Source organism: Agelaius phoeniceus, chromosome 2 (genome assembly GCF_051311805.1).
Source record: "Agelaius phoeniceus isolate bAgePho1 chromosome 2, bAgePho1.hap1, whole genome shotgun sequence".
Taxonomy (NCBI): Eukaryota; Metazoa; Chordata; class Aves; order Passeriformes; family Icteridae; genus Agelaius; species Agelaius phoeniceus.
This window is the reverse complement of record NC_135266.1, coordinates 18,376,717-18,389,027: the sequence shown is the minus strand read 5'-3', so window position 1 is coordinate 18,389,027 and position 12,311 is coordinate 18,376,717.

Sequence of the window (12,311 nt, the reverse complement as noted above, 5' to 3'; positions counted from 1 at the left end):
CTGAAATGAGTTGCAAATATATAATGCACAATTTCCTCTTATATCAGTAAATTCTCATTTCTTTTAACCACTTTGTATGACGGCTTGCTTCCTCAAATCCAGTTTTGTTTCCTGCTTTTATCTTTTTCTTTTGTAGATATTGCTGACCTTCATCCAAACACTGTTCTATAATCAGGTAATGTAACCACAAACTTTAAGCTTCTTCCCAGCTTTATCCTCTCTCACATATGATGGATGAGCTCCATTTAAGCCATAGCCCCCAGTATCAGCATTCAGGTTCATGAACTGGAGATAATGGGGAGCTTTGCTGTACCTGAGGGAGCTGAGATCCAAGGGAATGAGGCAAGCTGAAAAGAAGAGCTGCAGTAAAAGAGTTTGGCAAACTTCTTCACAGGACAATGACAGTGACCTGCTCAGTGCCTTCTGTTTGAGAATCACCTGGAAGTAAGCTTTGCCACGATGCTTGCTTAAGCTCCTTTGAATTAATTGCTATAGCTCTCAGCATTATTATTAATGTGTACTTTGTCAGTGATAATCCAATTCATGTGTGTTATAACTCCTCCTTGGCTCAAAGTCTCATTAAATCTCCAAAGAGAGAAGTGTTGTCTTCCAGTGTGCCCACATATTTGTGTAAACCTCTGCAAAATCAGGTCTAGGAGCCCTGTCTTCAAAAATTTTTACTGATGGTCTGCCATGCAATGTACTATCAAAAATATATGAATAAAGAAAGTGAACAATTTTTTAATCAACATTTAAATGTATTACTCTGTCATATTTACACGTTTAAAGTGTTTGTAGAACTGTGATACTTGAGCCACAAAATTTTATGTACAAATCATACAAACATTGCCTAATATAGACTCCAAACAGCATCTGACTATTTCATCTAACTATCTGAATATTGCATCTGACTCAGGTGAATCCCAGTGTTTAAGGCATTACTAGTAAAGTAATGGGTGACTTTTGGGAAATTAATTGATGATCTCAGACGTTCTCCTTCTGGACAGTTCACATCATCATATAAATGAAATCATTATTCTACTGTTTTACAAGCTCAGGAGAGAGATAATGAATAGGTCAGGCAGAAGAGCTGAACGACATCTTGTCTGTAAAATAAGGTGGCAGCTAATTAACAGGATGCTAGGGTGATAACTTTTATTCCCACTGCCCTTCCATGTCTTCTTTAGGTTGAAAAATAAAGCTTCTAAGCTCTCTGAAACAGATACAAGGCTCCACACAGGACTGTGCAATTCCTACATTAAGCTGATCATTTTCCTCTCAGAATTTTATACTAAATGTTTTCTAAACCCTTTACTGATTACTGGAGAATGAGGTTTTACTTACAAACAACCTAACCCTTGGAAAAAAATAAGGTGATTAAAAAAGTAACAACATGCAAGAATGCAGCTTTAATTAAGTAACTTACATGAGGGGAAAAACATTCTAGTATATTTTTCGTCTGCTGAGGACTGTTAAAGAAGAGCATATTCTACTAGAAAGGGTTTGGATATTTTCAGTATCTAAAACCAAATATATATATTATAAAATTGAAAGGTCAGTAGGTGCCATAAGATAGCATCTCTATCAACCCCTTGGAAGGCAGTATCTAGATGTATTATTCTTGACCCTTGTTTGTCTAACCAGTTCCTGAAAGTCTCCAGTAATGGAGATACCCTTTATCCATCTAACAGCCTACCCCAATGTTTAATTTAACTTGCTTTTCTCATTTTTCCTCATATTTGGACAAACTCTTCCATGCATCAGCTTAATCTGCATCTTGTTTTACTGACTACAGATTTGGGAAGCAGATTATTTTGGTCTTCTTTGGACCAGCTTTTGATGCACTTTTGTATTTTTCTCATATGCCTTGTTCAGCATTCTCCTCTTACTGCCAAGAAACCTGAGTTTGTTATGTTCTTCCTTGAAGATCATGTTTGCTTTGCTTCTGAAGGGTTTTGCTACTTTTCTATGGGTTCTGCCCTTAAAACCTTACTAAAGTTAATTTATATGTTAACCATTCCTTCCCATTTTACCTCCAAAACCTTATCCTGTGATAGCACATTTGGTTTTCTTGACAAGATTTTTTCTTGACAAACTCATGACCTCAGTCATGACCCATGTACTTATTACTTAGACGACAAGAATCAAATCTTCATCTTTCTCATCTCTAAAATATAAGCCAGATGTGAAGTTTCTCATTATTGATTAATAGTTTTTTTCATCCTTATTATTATGGCAGCATTCAAGGGACTGAGAACATAACAATATGGCATGGAATGTGGGGTTTGAACATTCTTCTGAGACCTGTCAATAAACAATCAGCTCAAGTAGTGTATAAGTGTCAATGAAACCTGTAAAAATTCCTGAAGTCTAATCTGTCGGGTGAGCTTGTCTTAGAAAATATGGTGGTGTTATAATGGCACACAAAGAATTTGAGCATCTGTGTCAAGAAAAGGTCAAACAGAACTCACTTCAGTGTGGCCACTGCAAGGCTGAAGGTTATTGCTTTTCCAAGGAGCCTCTGCTCAGCACGGCACTGATGAAAGGTCAGACAACCAGTGGAGATCAGCAATAGTGTGCAACTGTGTAACCAGATAGTCATAAAGCTTGCCAAGTAATAGAACAACAAAACAGATTGGTCTTATCCATAAAAATTCATGATGTAACTGGAAATTTAGAATACAGGTAAGATGATTATACAAGCATCCTGATAATTTCATTTCCATTTGGTAGTTTCTCCTCCAAAGTTTGTTTTCCCATTGGAAAACTTTCCTCCTGGGTTATTATAAAACCACTTCTCCTGCCTTTAATAGTTTTTCTCCTCCCACACATTTCCATAGCTCTCTCCCTGGATGTCTCTCCTTAGAATGTCAGTAGGAAAAATAGAGCAACAGAAAAGCCAGTAAGACTCCTTGCTCCCCCATGGAAAGCAAAGCATAGCAGCAGATATAGACAATCCCTCTCACTTTCTTGCAGAATAAAACTAACGAACATGCAGTTGCATGAGGGACTGCTCTCCTCAATTCCTCTGAAGAAAATAAAATACACATGACATTGGTAATGAAGTCCTGCTTTGTCAGTTAGTACATTCTCAAAAACATGCTATTGTTGCTAAGAACCATATAGAATAGAAGTAATAAGGCAATAAACAGCCCTTACGGGGTTTGGCACAATTTCATCCTTGAGAAGGCTCCTTTGGGGGGGCCCCAAGCAGACATTTGTGCAATGAACAGGAGTGCTGGAGATGGAATATCACATCTGCTGCAGGGTTTATACCCTGCATAGCACTGCTGGCAAGCAGGCACAGAGAAGGAAATAGTGCAGTGCAAATGTGGAAGGTTCAAGTGGGATTTAGGGGAGGAGGGAATTCAGGTGTTATTTCAGGCCTCCTGTGGACTCATGTTGGCTGGCAAGCATGTACCTGTAATCCTCTTGTCCCCTTCCACCAGACCACCACTAGATTAATTCTTGTGTCTGTTGCTGACAGGTTTACGAATTACCTCATTAGCTCCTGTGAGTCTGCATTCAGTGTGCCAGAACAAATAAGCAAAGACAAACAAAGACAAAAATTCCACAGCAGCCTGGAATTCATTTGTCAGGCAACACAATAGTATGGTATAAGGAATTAATGCAACAAAAACAGCAACAAAAAACGTCCTCGTCAAAATAATTACATTTCATTTATGCCAGCTGCAGAAAGGAATATATGGTTTGATTATTTGTTGGAACTCTATATTGATCAATTTTATAACCACATTTTCCTGGAGACCATGAACTTAAACTTTACCTGCAGGTACTCTCTGTGTATTGAGCTACTATAAAGTTACAATGAAACGATTTTTTTCCTTTTTTTGTAATTTTTTTTACAGCATTATGTTTGTTCTAGGAAACTTTAGTTCTATATGAATGAGTACCATTGTAAAAACCATATATTGTAGAAATATGTATTAAAATATAAACAATAGCTACAGCTGTGCATATATTTTCAAATGAAAGAAAGAAACTTTCTTCCTCTATAAAATATTTAAAATATTTAAATTTTTGTACTACATATTAATTTTATGATTCCTAGATGAACAAACCTGTTTTGAGGAATACAATCCTGCATATCCATTTTTAAAGCTAAAAAGCCTACCAAGCTTCCTAAAGTCTTATAAGCTTCTCATATGGGAGTTAATTTTGAGTAATATGTTTATAAAGACCATCTCCTGATTGCCCATGCTCTGCCAAGTTTACAGCTTAGCCTGAAGAGTGTTTTTTCTGCAAAATAATCTGCAAAAAAATTGTGCTCAGTTTTTGTGTGATTTTCTCTGTTCTGCCAAACATGAATGCATAAAGTCCATCATTAAGTGCCTGAAAAATTAGTTTTCAGTAGCACAATCTGTGACTCCCATGCACATTTGTGAGGTATTTTGACCCTTCTGAAATACAAATACTAATTTTTAGAGCCAAAGCATGCCCTTTTTTTTTTTTTCTTTTTTTGAGATGACAAACTTGGACTGTAAGTCTGAAAGTTCAGATGGGTGAAATAGGATGCCTGGATTAAAAATTGCTTTAGACATCTTAGAAAGTAAGTGGAAGGCATGTCCTCCTTTTAGAAGGACAGTACTAACAGTGCACAAATCATACAGGAATGAATACATTACAGAAAGTATCAGACAGCATAAATTGAATTAGATGATGTACCGTGGGATTTTTGTGTGTGGAAATTTTACACTTAACAGGCAGAGAAAAGCGTGGCAGCAGTGTGAATGACGGGCCATGCAACCAGTGGAGCCAGCAACCATGAGACGCTACTTACCAGGGAGCCATCCACGTGGGAGGGGGTTTGGAAGGTCTCTGTGCCAAAGCAGGGCCACCTCCAGTGTCAGACTGCACTGCTCAGGGCATTGTCCTGCTGGGTGTTTAAAAACACCAAGGACAGAGGTGGCACAGCCACTTTTAAAATAACAGAGCATGGCCTCACAGTGACACTGAGCAGCTCTCCTGCCACCCCTGGGTGTATTCATCAGACACCATTGGTGTGGGTATTTCAAGAGTTCCTGAACTTGATTTCCCTCTAGCAAGGGTGACTTCTTTGCCTCAGACTTTCTCACTGGTCTCAGGAGCCTGGGATTAATTCCTAAAGGCCAGTGTTGCTAGGAAAGACTGAGGCAAGAAAAACATTGAGAAGCTCAGGCTTTTCTGTGTCTTTTGCTGATGACAACAAATGGGGCTGCTGCCCCATTTGGAAGCAGGCACACATATTCCCTTTTTCCTTTTTCTGTTCATGTACCAGTAGAAGTCCTTCTTGCTCCCTTTCACCTGTTGTTTTTTTTCAGCTCCTGTGCTTATCCTATTTATGTTAAAATTTAGTGAAGAGCTCTTTTTCATCCATGCTCATCTCCTGCCACATTTGCTTGATGATCTGCTCATTGGGTTGGTCCATCCTGGATATTTTCCACACTATGTTGCCCCTTCAGCAGATATCTGGGTCTGAAGCCTGGGATTCCTTCCAGTTATCTGAAGCACTGAAGCTGGGAGGCTGTCCCACATGCCAAGGAGACTGGTGGCCTGCAGGTGCACACAGACCTCTGTTCCTCCTGGTCTTCAGGCCACAGGCAGTGCTGTGCAGCTCTTCAGAGAGGCACTCAGATGTGCTGATTTCCCAGAAACTGTATCAGGTTTTTCCCCATATGCCTGGGAGACATTTCAGCAGTTGAGGCAAAGAAGAAAACACAAGTAATATCAAGTGTTTGTAGCTTCCTAGGTCTACTTCAGATTAAGAAAATTATATCATCCTTTGTTGAGTCTTCAAACACTGTTAGATGTACCTCTTAGAGCACATTGTCCTGCCTATAGAAAAACAGCTCCTGATTTAATCTTGGACAATCCATAGGGACTGGTTTAAAACAGAATTATCAGTCACCTATAACAGTGTAGTCAGATTTGATATCCTGGTAAGCAAAAGAAAAACCAAAAAAACCACCACCAAAATGTACATTCTAGTAAAACTACCAAAATGTTAGCAGACACTTAACTAGAATGTGACTAAAAGTATAAAAATATTGCAGACAGCATCGACACTGTTTGAAAGCTCAGACTAATTTTTTTTTTTTGTGTCAGTTAATATGCATGGCAAATCAATGTTTTAGGTTCAGAGAAAGTGTATCATAATTCAGAAAGGACTTGAAGAGGATCTTAAAAAAGAAAAAAAGCCATGCCAAAGGAAGAGAAATAAGGAAACTCTTGAAAGCAAGATGTCTCTAAAACTGCTCAAATGAGGAAAGTACAAAGAGGCACAAACTCTGGGAAGGTAAAAGTTAATTCACAGCAAGTCAAGCCAAAAAAGATTTTGATGAGAAAATTACTAAAAGCATTTAAACTAGCCATAAAAAGACAACTTATAAAAACTATCGGAAGCAGGAAGCCTGCCAGTGGATCCATGGGGCTGAGAGCTGACATAAGCACAGAAGGATTGCTCAAGGAGAAAAAGTCATGAATTGTCTGTATCAGTTTTTGTTATATAAAAATTTAGCAATATTCCTAAATTGGTTATAATCTTTAGTGAAATAGGGTTTTAAAGAACCCACTCAAAACTAAGGCATGGAATATATTGTAGAATATTGTCAAAAATGCTAAAATTTTACTTAAATGAGGTGATGGTTGCTCACAGTTTTGTAGGGAGTTAGCAGAGAGAATTGCTGGATTGCAATGGATAGGAGTATACTACCTCTAGTCAAAAGAGCCTGAGCTTCAGGCAAATATGAAAATGGCACTAATTTGGTTAAAATGAATCTAAGAATGGTAAAAAAATCACACATTATAAAGAAAGGTATCTGTAAGACTGGCAAAAATAATAGGAAAATATAGAATGAAAGGACACACAAATAAATACTAATATAATGATCAGGAGTTTTGTAGAAGAAGGTAATACCTTATACCATCTCTCAAGTTTTGAAAGGCTCAAGAGATGCAACAAAAGAAGAGGGTCTGTGTAAAAGAGGATCTAATACACATGAGTTTTGAAAGGCTTTGGCAAGACTTGTCAGTAGATGCTCTTTAAGAAAAAGTCAGAAAAGGAAAAAAGGAAGGTGCTCTCATGAATTAACAACAGGATAAAACATAGAAAACAACAAAAAGAGATTTTTTTTTAAAACAGGAAGAAAGATTGAGCATGATCAGTGACATCGTGATCAGTTCCACTCAAAATTTTTATCAGTGAGTAGGAAGATCACTTGAATGAAGAGGTGACAAAATTTGATGACAGTATAAAATTCAACATAATGAAAATTAATGCTGCCTATGAAGATCTACTGAAGGGTCTTGCAATTTGAAGACTGTGAAGATACAACAGCAGGTGATAGGACTGTGCAAAGAGGCTGATGAGAATAGCAGTTATTCTTCTAGTGGTTACTATTTGTCACTTTTTCACTTAGTTAAATTATTTTGATCTAAAATGAAGGATAAACCAGACCAGGGCTCTTTGTGGATGAAAACTCAGGCAGAACATTACTAACCTTTTCAGTGTTACCTGACTGTGTCAATGCCTTTACTCAGTGGAACATTGTGGAAGCCAACCAAGAAAAGGATATTTTCATGCTTTCCAGTATCGACAGTTAGAGTCCAAATCATTTTGTTTTGATTTAAAAAAATGTCTCAAATGATTGGTGCAAAGATCAGAAAATGTTTCCTATGATTTACTTTCATCTCTTGGCAAATCATTTGAAGAGGAAGGTTTTTTTGTCACTTAGTATTTGGCAAGAATTTTTCAGCTTGCCTCACATTGATCTGGAACTCCCTTTTGAGAATAAAGGCACCATAGGGATATGTTTGTGCCTTATTGCCTTTCAGATTCATTATGTAATAAATGTAATCTGTGTGCATCCTCAGCAGAGATTGAATTTTAAATGTCAAATGGATCCACCAAGGGCACAAGGAACTGGAACAATAACTCAAAATACTTTTTGAATGTGTTAATGTAAAAATATGTGAATTCAGTAAAACACCATTAAAGTGCTTGTGTGATGATGAAGATTATTTTGGAAGATTTGTTCCCAGTGTAGGTGGAAAGGTCCTGCTTTTGATAGATATCTGGGGTTGGATTTTATGGTTTTCCCTTGAAAGCAATGGAAAGCCCCTGTGTAGGAATTTTAGCTCTTCACAGTCAGACAGGAAGAATTTCCTTGCCTGTCTCAAACCTAACTGTGCAGGAAATTTAATACCTGTGGGTTGCAGCATCAGCCAGCCCCCTTGGGGCAGTATGCATAAATGTTAGGCAGAAAAGTGTATTTCTGGACAGGGAGGGAGTGGTACTTGGAGGTCAGCTATCAAATCCCTACTCCTACAAAACCTTTGATATCACTGATATCCTGCAAATGCATTTGTTTTGCAGATGAGAAAAACCTACCAGAAAATGCAGACTTGACTGTAATGGAAAATTCATAAGAAAAAAGCTTATAAATATATTTTTCATAATGTATAGAAAAATGTGTATTATTTTCTCAAAGAATGAAAAAACTGGTTTAGCACATCCACATCAGCAGTGAGTTTGAGTGGGGAAATTTAATAATGTTTTAGTATCAGCAAGATATAAACCGTATGTAGTGTATCAGAGAACTTCAGTCAGAAGAATAAAAATAGAATATTGTTTTCAAGGTGCAGTAAACAATAACATAGTCACTAGGTCTTCTCCTGTATGAAGGAAGAGCTCACTCTTTGAAGAACCTGGCAATCTTCAAATGCTTTTAAGAAGCTGGTGGCATAGAGCTGCTCAGGCATTCAGCAAAATCCATGGCCTTGGTATATTCTGCACTCAGCATAAATCAATACCTGTGCTGCAGATTAGAGAACTACACTGGAGAATGCAGAACAAATTTGCATCTGGAATTTGGCAAGGCTAAAACCCACTGTTCCCTTAAAAGTCAACAAAGCAAACCCAAAAATTCATTATATTCCCTTGTCTCTGTCTGAATGGCACTTACATGTATCCAGAGCTGTGCAGACTATTACAGGCAGTCTATTTTATGCAGGGTATGGGGACTTCCAGGTGGAAGATTTGCAATGTTTTGGCCTTCCAGCTGAAAAAAAAGCCCATTTCATTCATTAATGAGTTTAATTCATTGTATCTTCTTCACAGGAAAGTGAACTTTGGGTGATATAGGTTGCTTTCAATATTTCAATATTGAAAGCATTATTCATAAGCATCATTCTTGATGCTACAAGTGGTATGGATTCATAATTTAATATCTTTTCCAGTGAAAGATCTGAGACATCAGAGTTGGTTTCAGGGTAAAAACAAACAGAAATAGTAAAGTTAAATAGGTATGAATTCTAAGATCACAATAGAATTTTCCAGGTCAGAAAACAGGAATGAACTCCTCAGAGAGGAGAAAAAATTGGTCAGACATTGTTTCTTTAAAACCCTAATTAAAGCAATTAATCCACCCAGCATTCAGACAGAGTTGTAGAAACCTTGGTGAAAAAGAGACCATTGGCATGAGATTTTACTTGATGAAATAAAATGTCTACCTATTTTTTTTTCTTAAATGAGAGCCATTTTCTTCACTCAGAAAAATGACTCCACAGTGTATTTGAGAGCTCAGGGTGTTGAGAATTGTGCAAATCAGCTTTTCTGGCAGGCTGGATATCAAAGCACTCATCTTTTCAGTGAAGACAGAGAGTGTAAATAATGCTGTTAATACTGAAATTACTCACTTCCAAAATGTAGAATATTGCTTTCTTTTAAAAGGAGAACTCTTCAACCTTCTTTGAATGACCACTACCATTAGATATTACTCTGATTAGATATCCCTTTGATCCATGTGGCCCAGTAGGAAATATATGTAGAGATAAGAAAGAATAATTTTCTTTAGATCTATGTGCCATTGCCTTATGTATTCAGATGTTAGTACAGGTTTTTTAGGTTTGTGAAGGGTGTGGAGGTTTGTGTGTTTCTGCTTGAAATTATCATTGAAAGAGAGAAACTACTAGTGCCTTCTTGGTGGAAGTCAGTAAGTGCTCAGTAGCTCTGTAAATACCTATCACCTTTTTTTTCCAAGCCCCCATACCACTCTGCTGGTATTAGCTGTGTTAAAACCATGGAGATTTTGTGCTGGAGTGATGCTGCAGAAACCTTTCCATCTCTCTGAATGCCAGGTGAATTTTCAAATCTTTGCATGTACAAATTAGCTCTGGTAATATTGTAAGATATTTTTGCAACATTTATCAGCTCTACTGTCATTTCACCATGGAGCTGCTGAACCTCTCTAGGAAACTAGGGCAAAACCCATGCTCATGAGAACCTGAAAAAGGTGGTTTGAGGACCCTGACTGTCAGGAGGGACTCCATTAATTCCCATAAAACTTCAGCAGGAAAAACAAGCTACTACTGCAGGAAATTAAAAAGAACAGGTCCTTCAAGTACAGTAGACTTTAAAATGTCAATAATGTTTTGAGTTGGTGCTTTGTAGAGCTGGCTGCCCTCTTCTGTTCTGAGTTGTGAGGTCAGTTCTGGAAAACTGCAGCAGAAGCTGAGCTATCCTTGGACACAGTTTCTGGCCAAGGTTTGTTTGCCCCTTGGGAACAGAGACATGAGTTGTCACCTGGCAGCTATTATACTTAAAAAAAAAAATCCTTAGAGAGAGAGGCTCCCCACTGATAGTGCAGGTTCATACCATGGACTGCCTGTATTTTGTGGTCAGGGTCTTTGGTGTCAAGCACTTAAAACTGTAGTAAGTGGTGGAGTGCCTTTGTCATTTCACCAATATAATGGAATCTGTCTTTACCCTTGAATTTACCTGAACTTTGAGCTGGGAGGAACTGGATCAGAATCTGTGTGATTCATATATACCTAAATCAGATCATGGATAAGTGCTCTGCAACAGCCAGAACATTTACTGGAGAGAACAGAAAAGGGTTAAGTTCTGCTCCTGGTCACATAGAATACAATCTGGATTTGCTGACTTAGTGCTTTTTAGAAGTGTTGACTGTTGAATCTTTATGAGCACTGGACTTGCTGTAATTTTGTCACTATTTCTTTTAACCCAAAGTTGTGAGAAGTTGAAGATTTTAGGGGGGTTATCACAAGCCCCCAGTCTAAACTCACACCAAGCAGCTCTTCCTAAATCCATTGGCTGGGCATGGTTATTTGACAGCAGAGGTACAACCACATGGGAGTGATAAAGGTGTCTTGGACAAGCTGGACAGTCCCAGTGGGGTTTGCTCACAGTGAGTGTGACCTCTCATCCTCCTGCCTTGTTGTATTTTCTTAGGGGCTGAGCTCTGCACACACATACACCCAAGCTGGTTCCAAGGGGGAATTAGAAAGCTCTTGCATCTTATACAAAGTCCAAACCTTGCTACCTGGAAAATTTTCTAAAGTGCTCCAAATACCCCCAAAAGCAAAAGAAGCAATCTGAATTTATCTGCTGTCAGAACCAGAAGATAAAGGAGAGAATCAGTGCCTACATTTTCCTACCTATGAATATCTATTGAAAAGTTTAATGATATAACCTGAAGTGTCACATTAGAAAAAAAGCATAGGTGGAGGTTAAAATCAGGATATTGTCATGATGAAACTGGCAACAGCAAGAGATCTGAAAAGAGGCTGTTCTGGAAAACAATTTCAAAGATTAATTGGTAAAAAACAGTGTTATTTTAGAAGCTCCCATCAAGAAAAACAACCCTCCATAAGATGTTAAAAAAGTATGAGTTTTGAGATTAACATTTCCAGCTGAGGGAATACCCAAAAATAAAAAAATTTAAATGTTATTGCCTGAAAGGTTTTCAGTTATCTGTGCAGATTAAAAAAGGAATTGAGATTCTGTGTGAGGCTACAGGCTGTGCTGCTCAGAGAGCCTCTTTGTAATGAGACTTCTGAACGTTCTGCTTGCAATGCCAAGGAAATTATCCTTGGTATGCAGGGTCCTTCTGAAGCAGTGAAAAAGTCTGAATTAGGGAATTGGTTGGGAGCAAGAAACACCTTAGTGTGAGGGTCCAGTTTTCTCCAGACTTGGACCTATTCAGAGACTGCCAAGTGTTTCTTTTTCCTTGTGTGGAAGGCCAAAATGTTGTGAAAGAAGTTATAGTTTCATTCACAAAGTCACACTGGGCATGCAGCCGTTGAAATATCTTAAAAATGTGTCATAGCACCACTTCAAAGAGACAGACCAACACTTGGTGCATCAAGTGTTAGGAGAGGTTGCAATACCTGGGGCAGGTGTTCTCACCCTGGTACTTCTGAATTTACACACCACCATTCTAGGTGACTGGTGAGGTCACTGCTGTCATGTGAAAAAGAGGTCATGAAAGATCATTAAGGTTTATTATTCC